The sequence below is a fragment of the Neomonachus schauinslandi genome, chromosome 4 (genome assembly GCF_002201575.2).
Source record: "Neomonachus schauinslandi chromosome 4, ASM220157v2, whole genome shotgun sequence".
NCBI classification, from domain to species: Eukaryota; Metazoa; Chordata; class Mammalia; order Carnivora; family Phocidae; genus Neomonachus; species Neomonachus schauinslandi.
Window position 1 is genome coordinate 102,618,300 of NC_058406.1, and position 17,546 is coordinate 102,635,845.

General features: G+C 38.2%; 1 protein-coding gene across 1 annotated transcript in view; it reads right to left on the reverse strand.

Moving 5' to 3' along the window:
* GOLPH3L (golgi phosphoprotein 3 like) overlaps positions 1–17,546 on the reverse strand; it is a 40,078-nt gene that overhangs the window by 10,203 nt on the left and 12,329 nt on the right. The window lies entirely within an intron of this gene.

Here is a 17,546-nt window from a genome sequence, read left to right on the forward strand (position 1 = left end):
CATTTGGGGAAAATTTCTACTTTTGACTCAGAATATAAATTTTGGATATACTTAATTCCAATAAGGTGGAAATACTAGGACTATTTTCAACAAATTAGTCAGAGAAATTAAAAATAATTTCTATATAAAGCATGTAACCGCCTAGAAAATTTGTAGCTAATATATGGGTCCAAAAGACTACTAGCATAACAATTTGTTCATCAATATACCCCAAAAGGATACACACAACACTCCATTAACAGTAGATAATGTTGGGAAGTAGAATTAGGAGGGGGGAAAAGCATTTAAGAAGTAAAAATAATATCCTTCACAAATTTCTGTGCTTTTTGAAATCTGGAAAAAGGTAATTTTTTTATCAATCAATTTTAAATTTACCCTGTAATAAGTGAAAATTATAAATATGTTCACTATATTTATACTTATGGAAACACTGAAATGAAGCCTTGCCATCACACCATCCTGAGCTTCTCTGTTGAAATAACATCTCCACCATTCAAGCTCCTGAGATTTAGTCCAATGTCAATAACGAAAACAGTCAACATGCCTGGTTACAATTCCCTCCAAGGACACTCTTTAGGTAACTTTCAAACTTGAGCTTTCTCGATCCAGTTTTTCTGATCTGTGAGGAGTATCCACTCCAACACATGAAACAGAAGTCTCCATACATTATGAAGACCGTCTTTTGGATTTAAAGATGGTGGCAGAAGCAACAGCATAAGTTTTCTGTTTAGTCATCACAATAATTTCACCAAGGGGTATCCTGGGACCAGAGATTGGAGGTGAAGAACACTTGAATGAATAATACTGCCAATGAGAGGTATTTGAAATTTTACAGATATTTCAAAAGAACATTTAAACAACAAAAGGGAATTTTAAAAATACAACCAATCTGTGCCTCTCTGTATCCTTGCCTATTGACATCTTGGGAGTATTGGGCTGTTATATCCAATTTTGTATTCCCAGTGGCCATTATGAATAGTTTGTGAGTGATCACAAAGAATGTGTGATTTAGAGACTCTAGTACAGCAGAGAATTATACATACTGAAACAGTATTGTGGGATCCAAGAAAAGAATATGGGAGAAGATGGGATTTGAGATGTACATGAAGAAGAGATTTATAGATAACCTGAGGACAGCTAACATCAGGAACATTCCTCATGCTATGGACTTCCTTAATCTAAGTCTTAACTGGGAACCACAGGAGATGATAGTTCCATGAAAACACACTTCTGCCCTCTTTGTTTGGAATTGCAAGAATTGGTATCACCAGACCTCTCGTTGAGAAATAATGTTCTGAAAGTGTTATGGACTTGCAGCAAGCACCTTAAGGATGGTTCACTGCGTTGTGATTCATTTCATGTCATATTACATGAACTCAAAGCATAGAATAAGAGAACAGAATCTCTCTTTAATCCCCTTAATCTAAACCCCCTAAATAAGGTTTTTTGTCTGACTTCCAGCTCTTTGTGAATTCCCATGGTTCAGCTGTTAGTTGATAACTGGCATGTCAAATTTTAATTTTTGAAAAGAATTTTGGCTTCTTGGAAATGTTTCCATGACACCCTAAATTTCAGAGTAGAATATAAATAAGTAGAAAAATGTATAAACCATTTGAGCCTTTTACTCCTCCAAGACATGTTTTATTTGCAAGCTATTTTGATGGGTGGTGTGGTAGAAACCCGGCTCTGCCACTGACTAGTTAAGTGCCTTGGGTATGTTATTTAACCATTTTCAAGTGCAATATCCTCATCTGTAAAACAAGAACACTAATATCTATCCTTCTAAGTTGGCTGTGAGGAATAAGTTAGATGTTACATGTAAGAAGGCGTTTAGTAGAGTGCCTGGCATATAGTAGGCACCTAAATACTAGTTTCCCTTCCCTAGGAGCTATACAAAGATGTAAAAGAAATACCCACTGTCTTAAGGAACAAACAAATCTAACTGGAAATACCACACAAATGTGAGGAAAATTCTGTGATAATATAAATTTTAAATAAAAGCTCAATTGAAAAAGTAGCAGAAGACAGGCAAAAATGACTAAGTTTGGTTTAGATGATAGCTTTTCAAATTACAAATCATTTTTGGGATAGTCAGAAACTTTTATGGGACTTGAACTGGAGTTTGAAGAATAGATTGAATTTTTCAGAAAAGGGAGGGTTTTCCAGATGAAGATGAAGGAAATCACCCAAATTCTACTATTTTTCAAAAGGGCATTCTAAGCAAAAGTATAAAGGAAAGAGACATCAAATATGTTTAGAGATCGGGCGCCTGGGTGGCTCAGTCGTTAAGCGTCTGCCTTCGGCTCAGGTCATGATCCCAGGGTCCTGGGATCGAGTCCCGCATCGGGCTCCCTGCTCCGCAGGAGGCCTGCTTCTCCCTCTCCCACTCCCCCTGCTTGTGTTCCCTCTCTCGCTGTCTCTCTCTCTGTCAAATAAATAAATAAAATCTTTAAAAAAAAAAAAAGATTAAAAAAAAAATATGTTTAGAGATCTAACTCAAGGATGTGAGATCAAGTTGGTTGGGGCCAGGCTGTGGAAAGTCTTGATGTTCTGAACTTTTACTGAAAGGCAATATTGAATCCTGAAGGTTCTGGGCAAGGAGTTACGATTAACACAAGACGACCCGTCAGAGTTATTAGAACTGTTCAACACTCTAGCCATCTTTGGGTGTAGCACTCACTCTCATGGAAGAGAAGCTGGATGAGACGTTGGCAGGGAAGTTCTAGCATGGCTTTAAAGTACCACCTTTAATGGTCACTATATAAATCACTATTTAAAAAATTTTTTTTAATTTACTTTTTACTTTTTAATTTTTTTTTTTTTAAAGATTTTTTTATTTATTTATGAGAGACAGAGAGAGAGAGAGAGAGGCAGAGGGAGAAGCAGGCTCCCAAGGGGCAGGAAGCCCGATGCGGGACTCGATCCCAGGACCCTGAGATCATGACCTGAGCCGAAGGCAGACGCTTAACCATCTGAGCCACCCAGGCGCCCCTTTACTTTTTAATTTTTTAAAAACAAGCTCCATGCTGAATGTGGAGCTTGAACTCATGACCCCAAGATCAAGGGCCTCATGCTCCACCAACTGTGCCAGTCACGTGCTCCATAAATCACTATTAATAGTAGTAATGTCTAATATTTATTGGATACTTACTATGTAGACTTGTGTTCAGCTTTTTTGCATGCACTATCTGATCACATCTTCACAACAACCATATAAGGGAGGTACTACTATCCATATTTTAAAGATAAGGAAACTAATGGAGGTTCTGTGACATGGCAGGGGTTAGTTACAAAGCTAAATAGTGGCAAAGAATTAAAAAAAAATTTTTTTAATTCCACTTTTCCTCTTTATTGGTTTAGAAGTTATGCAATCTCTTTACTTTAGGAAAGTTATCCTCGAAATTTTAACATGCATGACAGTTAATTTAAAATTAATACAAAATTTAATTATTTTGAAATGAATCAATATTTAACCACTCTTCTAGTTGACCAATATTTTATCTTTTTTTACCTCACATGTTAGACATTATTATTAGCATTAGCATTATTATTTTATACAGGTAGCACTTACTTAGATTTACTCAGATGCTTACCAATGTCTTTGCTCACCATTCCTACCTGCATCTTAGACCTCCTTTCTGATACCATTTTCCTTTTTCCTAAAGCAGAATTTCCTTAAGTGAAAGTCTTTTGGAGGCCAACTATTTTATCTGAAAGGTCTTTATTTCAACATTGTTTTTTAAACATAGTTTCTCTGGACATAACATTCTAGGTTGACAGTTTTCTCATATCACACTGAAGATATTAAGCCCTCCTCTTTCAGCTTCCATTGTTGCAGTGAGAAATGTATCATTCTTATTGATTGTGGTCACTTGTAGGTGATTTCTCTTTTTTTCTTAGGTCCCTTAAGATCTTCTCTCTTGGTGCTTTGTAGTTTGACTATGGCATGACTGTGTGTGAATTTACTTATCCTGTTTGGCATATGCTTCCTGTATCTGCAGGTCCATTTCTTACTTTTCAAAAATTCTCACTTCTTGGGGCACCTGGGTGGCTCAGGTGGTTAAACAACTGCCTTCGGCTCAGGTCATGATCCTGGAGTCCCAGGATCGAGTCCCGCATCGGGCTCCCTGCTCAGCAGGGAGTCTGCTTCTCCCTTTGACCCTCCCCCCTCTTGTGCTCTGTCTCTAAAATAAATAAATAAAATCTTTAAAAAAAAAAATTCTCACTTCTTATCTCTAAGAATTTTAGCTCTCCTCCATTTTCTTTATTTTTTCCTTCTGGGATGTCAATCTTCCTTATTCTAACCCCCATGTCTTTTAATCTCTCTTTTATATTTTCCATTTCCTTTATCTCTAAATTGCTTTCTAAAGACTTATTTCATATCTGGTTTCCAATTTACTCTCTCCATCTGTATCTAATATGCTAAACTAACCATGAGATTTTGATTTCAACTTTGATTTTTTCATTTCTAAAAGTTTTAAGCAGTTATTTTTCATATTTGCTTCGTTATTTGTGATCATTTCTTTTTGTTGTTCATTTTGTGATTCTTTTATTTAAAATGTCATAGATATTTTATGTTGTCTGATCATTTTAATATATGAGGTCCACGAATCTTTGTGATTTCTGCTGAGTCTTTCTCATGGGTATTTGATTCTTCGTATGTTTAATATTTGATTAAGAAGTGGCCCAATTTTTTTGTCAATCTGTGAGATCCTGAAGGCCTAAATTAAAGATGTCTTCTTTCAGAGAGGAAGATCTGTATTTGCTTCTGCTGAGAGTCAGGCATGAGGGGACTGGGGGACTGCCACACAACTGGGATCACATTTATTTTTTTTAAAGATTTTAAGTAATCTCTACACCCAACGAGGGGCTCAAACTCACAACCCCAAGATCAAGAGTTGCATGTTCCACTGACTGAGCCAGCTAGGCGCCCTCAACTGGGACCACATTTAAACCTAGCTTCCCCATTTCTTCTCAACTCTGAGGTTTATTCCTGAGTGTCCATTTCCTGGATCTCAGGACTGATTTGATAATTTGTCCCAGAGCAATCTGGTTTTCATGTTTGTTTATTGCTCACCTCTAGGATTTTAAGTTTGGTGTTTGTTTGGGGACCCTGAAGATTTCTTTCTTTTTTTTTTTTTTTAAAGATTTTTTTATGTATTTATTTGAGAGAGAGAATGAGATAGAGAGAGCATGAGAGGGGGGAGGGTCAGAGGGAGAAGCAGACTCCCCGCTGAGCAGGGAGCCTGATGTGGGACTCGATCCCGGGACTCCAGGATCACGACCTGAGCTGAAGGCAGTCGCTTAACCAACTGAGCCACCCAGGCGCCCTCTTTTTTTTTTTTTTTTTTTTTTTTAAAGATTTTCTTTATTTATTTGAGAGAGAGAGTGAGAGAGAGAGAGCACAAGGCGGGGGAGCGGGAGAGGGAGAAGCAGACTCCCTGCTGAGCAGGGAGCCCGATGCGGGACTCGATCCCGGGACTCCAGGATCATGACCTGAGCCGAAGGCAGTCGCTTAACCAACTGAGCCACCCAGGCACCCGACCCTGAAGATTTCTTAATTTCCAAAGGCCCAACAGTACTTTAGAAATTATGTTTATTCAAGACTTAATATCTGACCACTATACTGCCAGAGATAGAGGTCTTCTAATTCCAGTTTTCCCATTACAGCCAGGATGATCTTTATGCTCAGATCTAATAATGATATAACTCTCTTCCCCTCTATTTAAAAATCTTTGAAATGCTTCTCCCAGTCAAGTCCAAATTCCTTAGTATAACACTCGAGCCAAGAGGCGACTCACTGGTCTCTCCCTGGCCTCTTTCCCCTAGAACACTATGCTCAGCTTTCCAGAACTATTTTTTTTAATAAAGATTTTATTTATTTATTTGACAGAGACACAGCGAGAGAGGGAACACAAGTAGGGGGAGTGGGAGAGGGAGAAGCAGGCTTCCCGCGGAGCACGGAGCCCAAGGGGCTCGATCCCAGGACCCTGAGATCACGACCTGAGCTGAAGGCAGACGCTTAATGACTGAGCCACCCAGATGTCCCCCCTTTAATAAAGATTTTAAAATTTATTTTATTAGTAATATCTAAACCCAATGTGAGGCTCAGACTCACAACCCCGAGATCAAGAACTGCATGCTTCTCAGACTGAACCAGCCAGGCGCCCCCAGAACTATTTTAAGTACTCTTAATATATCATTTTTGCCTACTGGCCTTTGTACACATTGTTCTCTCTGTCCAGAAGAACCAGTACCCTTCTTTCCCCAATTCCCCCTTGTTCTTAAGGACTGTGTAGAGGGGGGCGCCTGGGTGGCTCAGGTCATGATCCTGGAGTCCCTGGATCTAGTCCCGCATCAGGCTCCCGGCTCGGCAGGGAGTCTGCTTCTCCCTCTGACCCTCCCCTCTCTCATGTGCTCTCTCTCTCTCATTCTCTCTCTCTCAAATAAAATAAATAAATAAAAAGAATCTTAAAAAAAAAAAAAGGACTGTGTACAGGGATCACATCTCCCATGTACCTTCTCTAACAATGTCTTTCCTTCTACTCCACCCTCAAGGTTAGGTTCCCCACCTGGGTGTGCCTATATATACTTATCCCTTATCATTTATCACACTGTAATCAGCTGCCCTCAGTAGACTATAAATTCCTTAAGGAGAGAGTACTGGACTAATACATAGTATTTCTCAATGTTTCTTCACAGCATAAATTTATGATTGAAAGTAAATATGTTAACCTGGCAAAAGCTCAATTTGAACCATATACATCCCTAAACCTATCCATATTTCCTGTGGGCCTGATCTTAGATTCAAAGCTGGGATCAGTTCTGCCTCTACCTGCCTCTTTAAGGAGGGAGCAGACTTTTTAAAAGATTAATCCTTGGTTTTATGCAACTCAGCTGCCTAATTAAGGTTAAACTATAACTTTCTTCAGGACACATAATTTATTTAGGCATAACTTTTATATAATCTTGGTGATTTTATAAATCTCAACAGGTGTGCAAACACATCTGCCAGTATTAAAGCAATTAGAGGAAACTAATTTGTTTGTTTTTTCATTTCTTCTTGACCACGTTACTTCTGTTACAGTAACAGTGATGTCAGATTGTCAACAGAACTGTAAATGAGAAGCACTGTAAATAAAGAAACAATGGATAGCAGGATGTAGAAATTATGTTTTTTAATATCATTCCCATCATAGCATCTGATGTAAAACTACCCAAATGGGTTTTTTTAAACTTTCTTTTTATTGAGTCAAGCATCATAATAGAAAAAAGCTTAAAAATACACATGTGGAGTTTAAAGAAATAGTTATAATTATAAGGTCCATATTCTTCTAAATAAATATATCCAGCTGTACTGGTCAATTCTCAAAACATCTATAATAAAGATTCTTTGTTAAAGGGCCAATGCTTTACTATGCAGGATGATGTAGCACATGCATACTGAAGTTCACCATTCAGGGCACCTGGGTGGCTCAGTTGTTAAGAGCTCAGGTCATGATCCCAGGTCCTAGGATCGAGCCCCGCATCCCCTGCATCAGGCTCCCTGCTCACCGGGAAGCCTGCTTCTCCCCCTCCCACTCCCCCTGCTTGTGTTCCTGCTCCCGCTGTCTCTGTCCCTGGCAAATACATAAATAAAATCTTAAAAAAAAAAGATATTTAAAAAAAATAAAGTTCACCATTCAGTCATTAAATGTAGTTATCAAAGGCTATACACACGAGGGAAAAGAGAAAGAGGAAAATTTTAGGATCTACTAAAACAAATGGAATCGCACATTGCCTCATGACCAACAGAATCTTGAAGGCTTGGCAGAATGAGATCTTTGAATAGTGGACTTTGTTCTGTCTTAATTAGAAGTGTAATAAATGATTGTAAAAAAAGAAAGGAAAAAAGATCTTATTATAGAAATGGATAACTTACAAAGTGAAAGTTTATCCAGAGGGGATAAGTCTAGTGTGTACTTTCTAGATTTTATCTACATATTCTATCTTTATTATTATTATTTACCGAAACAAGATCATATTGAGTGGCAACTTTTTCAGTTAACCATTATTTTGGCTATCTTCCCACATGAGTAAATACAGATCTACCTCATTCATCGTAATGTCTACATAGTATTGCACTTTAGATGTACTATAATTTATCTATTCAAGACTTTACTGGTGTACATTTGCTTAAAATTTTTTGTCATTACCAACAAAATGCTATGAAGACATACTCATTGTGTGTTCTTCCTAGAAGAAATTTTGGGGTCAAAGATTATACATAGTTACATTTTTTAAAAGAGAGTTATTTATTTATTTGAGAGAGAGACGCATGGGCATGGTGGTGGGGGGTGGTGAGGGGCAGAGGGACAGAAGGAGAGGGAGAGAAAGTCCTAAGCAGACTCCCCACTGAGCCAGGAGTCTGAGTTGGGGCTCCATCCCAGGATCCCGAGGTCACAACCTGAGCTAAAACCAAGAGTTGGATGCTTAACATACTGCGCCATCCAGGTGCCCCACATATTTACACTTTTGATAATGTCATTTTGTTCTTATAAAAGGTAGGGCAATGAGATGTCTTTTTTTTTTTTTTAGATTTTATTTGAGAGAGAGAGAGAAAGCACAAGCAGGGGGAGGGGCAGAGGGAGAAGCCGACTCCCCGCTGAGTGGGGAACCCGACACGGGGCTTGATTCCAGGACCCCAAGATCATGATCTGAGCCGAAGACAGATGCTTAACAGACTGAGCCAGCCAGGCACCCCAGGCAATCAGACTTTAATAAATTCAGACAGTCAACATTTTATGCTGAATTTCTATCTAGTCAAGTATTCTTTATTCGAACTTCCTTAAAGACACGCCTTAAAACAACTCTGAAAGTTAAAGATTTTAAAGTTGCCTGCTTGGGATAAAAAGGACAGAAAACAAAAAAACTTAAAGCATCATTAAAAACTATGCTAACAAGGAGTTTTAAAAATAATGTTAGAAAAATTCTTATGTAGGGGCGCCTGGCTGGCTCAGTTGGTGGAACATGTGACTCTTGATCTTGGGGCTGTAAATTCGAGCCCAATGTTGGGTGTAGAGATTATTTAAAAATAAAATTTTTTTAAAAAAAGAGAAAACAAAAAAAGAAAAATCTTATGATAAAGTTTAATGAAAAAGAGCCAAATACATAATTGTATATTCAAGATTATCACAATTACGTAAAATACCTTACTTTAAAAAATAAGGCTGCTTTAAAAAATGGTTTTCTAATTTTTCCAAGTTACATACACTGACAAAACATCATTTTATTAGGAAAAATCTCAGAAAAAAATCTTTCCCTCTCTCCAAATCTGAAGATTCAATATTAAAACTGCTTCACCTTCCACGAGAAAAGGAATCTTACTGTGTCTTTTTTTTTTTTAAAGATTTTATTTATTTGTCAGAGAGAGAGACAGCGCACAAGCAGGGGGAGCAGACAGGCAGAGGGAGAAGCAGGAGCAAGGAGCCCAATGCGAGACTCCTCTCCAGGACCCTGGGATCATGACCTGAACCAAAGGCAGATGCTTAACCAACTAAGCCACCCAGGCATCCCCTTACTGTGTCTTCTTAAAGCCTTTTCTATATGCCCAATGTCTGTGTAATGATCTCTAGGGGATGTCAAGAATTACCACAAAAAAAAGAATTATCAGAAAATTATACAAGCAAAACTAATTTTTTTCTCTAAAAATTACTTTTTTTAAATTTATTTTTTATTTTTTTTTTTAAAGATTTTATTTATTTATTTGAGACAGAGAGAATGAGAGACAGAGAGCATGAGAGGGAGGAGGGTCAGAGGGAGAAGCAGACTCCCTGCCGAGCAGAGAGCCCAATGCGGGACTCGATCCCGGGACTCCAGGATCATGACCTGAGCTGAAGGCAGTCACTTAACCAACTGAGCCACCCAGGCGCCCTCTCTAAAAATTACTTTAAAAATAGTAAATGTACTGTTTTTCTTTAAAGTGCTCTACTGAAATATTAGCTTCCAAGATTTGAATTAAATTCCTCTTTTATAAAGCAATGTGATTCATTCTAACTCCAGTTAATATTTCTATGTCCACATAGCCAATAGAGACATTTCATAAAAGAGATTAAGCATTAAAAACTCACTCTGCTTAATCATAATGGGGAAGGAGGAACTGTGACCTGGATGTTATTCCGGTTTAACACATGATTTCGGCATGACTAAGGATGGACTAAACAAATGGACAAAATTTCTCAATCAACTTCATGAAGATTATATCCTTTCAGGCTTATTCAGGAAGTTGGGTGAAATATACAAAGCTAGTCATAATGATCAGTTTATTAATTTTCTCAACACCAGTTGAGGTTTTTCTTAAGATAAAGCTATTATCAAAAGTTCAGGAAAAAGGGTGCCTGGGTGGCTCAGTTGGTTGGGTGACTGCCTTTGGCTCGGGTCATGATCCTGGAGTCCCGGGATCGAGTTCCACATCGGGCTCCCTGCTCGATGGGGAGTCTGCCTCTCCCTCTGACCCTCCCCCTCTCATGCTGTCTGTCTCATTCTTTCTCTCTCAAATAAATAAAAAAAATCTTAAAAAAAAAAAAGTTAAAAAAAAAAAGTTCAGGAAAAAAAACCCATGATAATGCCTTATCGGCGAAAAAGAAATTCAAAATAAAGGAAAGCAACTGGTAATCTTTGTATATTCCTACATAAGCTTTAAATCTCACTGCCAACAAAAATATGCTTAATTTTTTACTCTAAAAAATTTAAAAGTGATTATAGCACCAAAACCAGTAACTTACATGCCTTTCTTTTCCCACAATTTGCTACTTATGAGAAAAAAGGATAGTGCTACACACTATCCAAAGAGAAAAGAAAATAGATAGCTGAGAAAAGGGAGTAAAAATCTAAAAACACATATGTAACTCTAAATCTATTTCCCCACAACTCTCAAATAATTTAAAATAGATTTAGAAACACTTTAAGGCAATTACGGCATCAAATCTCAGAAGAGCAAAACTTAAGTAAATGCAGATTCATTTTGTTTTCAAACAGCTTTCTCCCCGATTAAAAAGTAGTACAGATATATTTTAGAAAATTTGGAAAGAAAAAAATTATAAAAAATTAAAATGACTCAGAAATTTCATCATCCTATTATCTTATGTAAAACCAGATTTTTCTTTATACATACAATATACATTTCTTCTCTCCTAACCACTAATTTTCCCATACGCTTCTTCCCCAACTTCAATTTTGGAGCTTTCCTTCAAAGAATAGCTTTGTGTGAATTACGAAATGACAAAATGTATATATTACAAGTTTTCATAAAACACTGGGGAATAGAGGTAGAACAAACAGAGTGGTAATTTCATCATCTTTCAGAACAGGGAGTCAATAGGATATTGTGTAAAATGGAATCATGTGGTTAAGAAAACATCATTTTTCTTTCTTTTTAACATTTTTGGCTTAATGTTCCCAACACACACAAAGTGGAGAGACCATGAACCTCTATATATCCATCATCTAGCTTTAACAGCTACCAATATAATCATCTCTCTTCTATAACTCTCCCTGCTCACCAGATTATTTCAGTACAAATCCAAGTTAACATATCATCTATAAATTTTACCATACTTTCCCCAAGGCAGGAAGGTTTAAAAAAAAACCAACTGTAATACTAGTATCACACCTAAAAATTAATAAGAATTTTTAAAAATTAACAAGAATTCCTTAATTTTATCAAATATTCAGTGAGTCTTCAAGTTCTACCAATTGTTTAATACATACATAGATAGTTTTAAAGATTCATTTATTTTGAGAGAGAGAGAGCATGCACACATTGGGTGGGGGAGAGACAGAGAGGAAGGGAGAAACTCAAGCAGACTCTGTACTGAGCGTGGAGCCCAAAGCGGGGCTGGATCTCATGACCCTGATGTTATGATCTGAGCCAAAAGGGTCAGCTGCTTAACTGACTGTTCCTGTATATATATATACATACATATAAGTATATGTTTACATATATACATACATACATATATAGAGAGAGGGGGAGAGAGGGAGGGGAGGGGCAGAGGAAGAGGGAGCGAGAGAATCTTAACCAACTGAGCCACCCAGGCATCCCGGGAGCGAGAGAATCTTAAGCAGACTCCTTGCCCAGTGTGGAGACTGACTTGGGGCTTGATCTCACGACCCTGAGATTATGACCTGAGCCAAAATCAAGAGTCAGATGCTCAAATGACTGAGCCACTCAGGTGCCCTACTTAACACTTATTTTATTTTATAGAGATATTTTATAGAGATAATACTGACTTCATAGTGCTATTGTGAGAATTAAATTACATATATAAAATATTTAAGTCAGAATCTGACATGTATAAATGCTCCATAAATAAAGTAAAATAAGACAAAGAAATACTGTGTAATCTCACTTATATGTGGAACTAAAAACAAACCAGGAATTGGCAGGCGTAGGGAGTGAGGGCGCTGTTAAAAGGTACAAATTTCCAGTTATAAAATAAATAGGTCTTGGAGATGTAATGCTCAGGATGATGACTATAGTTGGTAATACTGTACCATATATTTGAAAGTTGCTGAGAGTCCTCATCACAAGAAAAAAAATTTGTAATTGTGTGGTGATGGATGTTAACTAGACTTACCATAGAGATCATTTCAAAATGTATACAAATATTGAATCATTATGTTGTGTACCTGAAACTAATGTTATATGTCAATTATATTTCAATTAAAAATAACCATATAAATTTATAATTTAAAAACTGGGAAGTAAAGGAATAAAGATGGGAGCAAGTGTAGGAGATATATTAACTTTTATTTTTTATAGCAAGAAGTCAGCTGGATATTGTCCAATATTGAAACATTTAGTTAGAAAAAAATGACCCCAACCTCTTAATAATCTTTCTTAAGCTTAGAAAGTAGTGTTTTAGGAGATACCTCTTATAATAAAGAAATGTCTGAAGTTCAGTAATTCCATCAGTTTCACTTCATTTTCTTTTTCTTATGCTAAATTTAAGTAAAATTATATTTATTACACTTTACTTTTAAAATAGCAATATGAGGGGCGCCTGGGTGGCTCAGTCGGTTAAGCATCTAAGTCTTGATTTCAGCTCAGGTAATGATCTCAGGGTCCTGGGATCAAGCCCCAGGTTGGCTCCACACTCAGCGTGGAGTCTGCTTGAGATTCTCTCTCCTTCTACCCTCCCCCTGCCCCTGCTCTCTCTCTAAAAATAAGTATAAAATCTTAAAAAAAAAATAGCACAACTAGAATATTGATTCCATTTTGTTAAAAAGGTGATAAATGTAATGTTATTTGACTTTTACATAAAAGGGCAATTGAGGTTAAACTGAATATTGCTTTTCTTTGTCACAAAATACTGTTCACTAAAAAGCCCCACTAAGGTTAAAAAAAGAGCTTTTGAAAAACATAAAGCTATGTATATGTGGAACTTATTTGGCTCCGGATTCAAACAAACCAGTTATAAAAAATGTCTGCTTGGGGTTGCCTAGGTGGCTCAGTTGGTTAAGCATCTGCCTTCAGCTCAGGTCATGATCCCAAGGTCCTGGGATCGAGCTCCACATCATGCTCCCTACTGAAGGATTTTTTAAAATCTTAAAAAAAATAAATGCCTGGGGCGCCTGGGTGGCTCAGTCGTTAGGCGTCTACCTTCGGCTTGGGTCATGATCCCAGGGTCCTGGGATTGAGCCCTGCATTGGGCTCCCCGCTCCGCGGGAAGCCTGCTTCTCCCTCTGCCTCTGCAACTCCCCCTCCTTGTGCACTCGCTCTCTCTCTGACAAATAAATAAATAAAATATTAAAAAAAAAAAAAGCCTGGGGCGCCTGGGTGGCTCAGTCGTTAAGCGTCTGCCTTCGGCTCAGGTCGTGATCCCGGGGTCCTGGGATCGAGCCCCGCATCGGGCTCCCTGCTCCGCGGGAAGCCTGCTTCTCCCTCTCTCACTTCCCCTGCTTGTGTTCCCTCTCTCACTGTGTCTCTCTCTGTCAAATAAATAAATAAAATCTTTAATAAAAAAAAAAGTAAAAAAAAAAAGAAAAAGCCTGAAGATTCTCTCCCTCTCCCTCCACCCTTCCCTTCACTCTCTAGCACAAGCGTTCTCTCTCAAATAAAATAAATCTTTTAAAAAAATAAATATAAAGAGAAAAATGTGGAAAGTGAAGCCAAATCGAATAGTGTGCTAGACTTTTTTTTAAATAGTAATTTAAAAAAATATATTTTATTTATTTATTTGAGGAGAAAGAGAGAAAGCACAAGCAGAGCAGCAGAGAGGGAGGGAGAAGCAGGCTCTCTGCTGAGCAGGGAGCCCGATGCAGGGCTTGATCCCAGGTCCGAGGGAAAGGCAGACACTTAACCGACTAAGCCACCCAGGTGCCCCTAAGTGGTAGACTTTGAATCTGAATGTAGATATATCTGATTCCAAGTCCTGTTTTTAAACAATGCCTATCAGAAAATAAGAAAATACAGTAACTAAGCACATTGGTAGATAAATGCAAGGGAACTTAAAGAATGGGAAGGTCATTGGTGATGTTTCATCACTGGATTTGTGATGGGCTTTAAAAGGAAATGCAGAATTTATTTAAGATTTATTTATTTTTAATTTTTTTAAAAAGATTTTAATTTATTTATTTGAGAGAGAGAGACAGAGATAGCGAGAGCGAGCACGAGCAGGGAGGAGAGGGAGAAGCAGGCTCCCCACTGAGCAGGGAGCCCGACGTGGGATTCAATCCCAGAATCCTGGGATCACGTCCCAAGCTGAAGGCAGACGCTTAACCAACTGAGCCACCGAGGCGCCCCAAGATTTATTTATTTGAGAGAGAGAGAGAGAAGGAGAGAGAGTGTGAGCAGGGAGAGGGGCAGAGGAAAAGGGAGACTCTCAATCAGACTCCATGCTGAGCGTGGAGCTGACCTAGGACTGGCTCCCAGGACCCTGAATCATAACCTGAGCTGACATCAAGAGTCAGATGCTTAAACAACCGAGTCACCCAAGAGCCCCAGGAAATGCAGAATTTAAATTAAAACAAACTATAGGGAAGGTAGCAAAAGACAAATGGGGGGATTCTGGGAAGATGACAGACCAGAAGACCAGAAATCTTTGTCTGATATGATCAATTTTTTTGTAATTATGCATCTCTGTGTATATATATGCACAGAAAATAGTCTATAAGCATATATAAAAAAAAATTTTTTTAAAGGTTTTATTTATTTGACAGAGAGAAAGACAGCCAGAGAGGGAACACAAGCAGGGGGAGTGGGAGAGGGAGAAGCAGGCTTCCCGCTGAGCAGGGAGCCCGATGCGGGGCTCGAACCCAGGACCCCGGGATCATGACTTGAGCCAAAGGCAGACGCTTAACGACTGAGCCACCCAGGCGTCCCTATAAAAATATTTTAATAGCAGTAATCTTTCAGTGGTGACATTATGGGTGATTTTTATTTTCTTTAAACTTTTTATAAAAAATTGAGGTAGGGTACCTGGGTGGTGCCTGGGAGTCTGCTTCTCCCTCTGCCTGCCACTCCCCCTGCTGTGCTCTCCCTCTCTCTTTCTCTGTCAAATAAATAAATAAAATCTTAAAAAAAAAATAAAATAAAAAATTGAGGTATAATTTATAGAGTGAAATGCACAGATGTTGTTAGTTTTGACAAATGCATATATCCACATATCTCATTCCCCTATCACTAAGTTCTCTCATGTAGACTTCTGAATTTTTTAGTATAAACATATTTTGTTTTTTAAAAAAAAATTTTAAGATTTTTTACTTATTTATTTGAGAGAGAGTGAGTGGGGGAGGAGGGAAGGGCAGAGGGAGAAGCAGACTCTACGCTGAGCAGAGCCCAATGCAGGATTGGATCCCAGGACCCTGAGATCATGACCTGAGCCGAAGGCAAATGCTTATCCCCACTGAGTCACCAAGGCACCCCTATTTTGCTTTTAAAATAATAAAAATAAAGCTATTATTTTTATCTTAGACATATATATATATATTTTTTTATTTTTTTAAAGATTTTGTTTATTTATTTGAGAGAGAGAATGAGATAGAGAGAGCATGAGAAGGGGCAGGGTCAGAGGGAGAAGCAGACTCCCCGCCGAGCAGGGAGCCCAATGCGGGACTCGATCCCAGGACTCCAGGATCATGACCTGAGCCGAAGGCAGTGGCTTAACCAACTGAGCCACCCAGGCGCCCAGACATATATATTTTTTCAAGTCAATAATAGCAACATAGGGTGAGCACAATCTACCAATGAACACATGGAAGCCTGAAAACCGTTGTTTCAGTTTTTTGTTTTTTTTTTTTTCCCATTCCCATTTAAACCTTCTGGACAACTGTGAATAGGGAGGACAAACAATGAAAGTAAAGAGTAACCTCCAAGGAATTTCCTCCTTTTCCATGTTTTTTTTCCCCCTCTTGCATGTTCTTATAGCACTTTTTGTACCTTTCTTACAGCACTGACATATTGTATCTAGTAGTATGGTTATTGTATACATATCTTTTCTCCCATATCAGATTCAAATGCTTCTTGAGGAAATATAAACACATCTTAATTACTTCTCTTCTTCCTTATTTTACTCAGTGCCTTGGACAGAGCAGGTGCTCAATAAATGTTGGCTGACTTGAACTGAAGGAAAAATCACATCATTATATAGTTTTAATAACACTTCCTGAGGGTAAACTGCACTCCAGGTGCATATAAGTAAATAATTACAAAATTATCTCCAAAATCTTTCTATTTCCTCTCAAACCTTTCTAAATCATTGTTACAGGGTGAACTGTGTCTCCCCAGAATCCATATATTGAAACCCTAACCCCTAATACCTCAGAACGTGACTGTATTTGGAGATAATGCCTTGAAAGAGGTGATTAGGTTAAATAAAGCTGTTAGGTGGGCCCTAATCCAATCTCCTTATAGAAGGAGGAAATTTGGACACAAGGACATTAGGGATACACGCACAGAAGAAAAACCACGTAGGGACACAGTGAGAAGATGAATAGAGAGGCCTCAGGAGAAACTGAATCTTGGACTTCAAGCATCCAGAATTGTGGGGGGGAAAAAAAAGTTCTATTGTTTAAGCCACTCAGTCTGTGGTGTTTTGTTATGGCAGCCCTAGCAAACTTAACACAATATACTCCTGCTGAAAAACCTAGAAGAAACTTAAGTTTTAAAATTAAAGAAAAAAGTACACTATCTACTCATTTCTTCTTTTTAGTATAATAGCCCACTCCTGGGCGCCTGGGTGGCTCAGTCGTTAAGCGGCTGCCTTCGGCTCAGGTCATGATCCCAGAGTCCTGGGATCGAGCCCCACATCGGGCTCCCTGCTCAGCGGGAAGCCTGCTTCTCCCTCTCCCACTCCCCCTGCTTGTGTTCCTGCTCTCGCTGTCTCTGTCTCTGTATAATAGCCCACTCCTTCTATAATGAAGATATATGACATGGGTTGTAATCTATGGCTGGCATTGTGAACTGAGAAGAAAAATATAAAATGCCTATTTAATTATACACTAAACTTTCTAAAGATATGGTTATAATAAATACTATTTACTGCTTTTTAAATAATTTTTTAAAA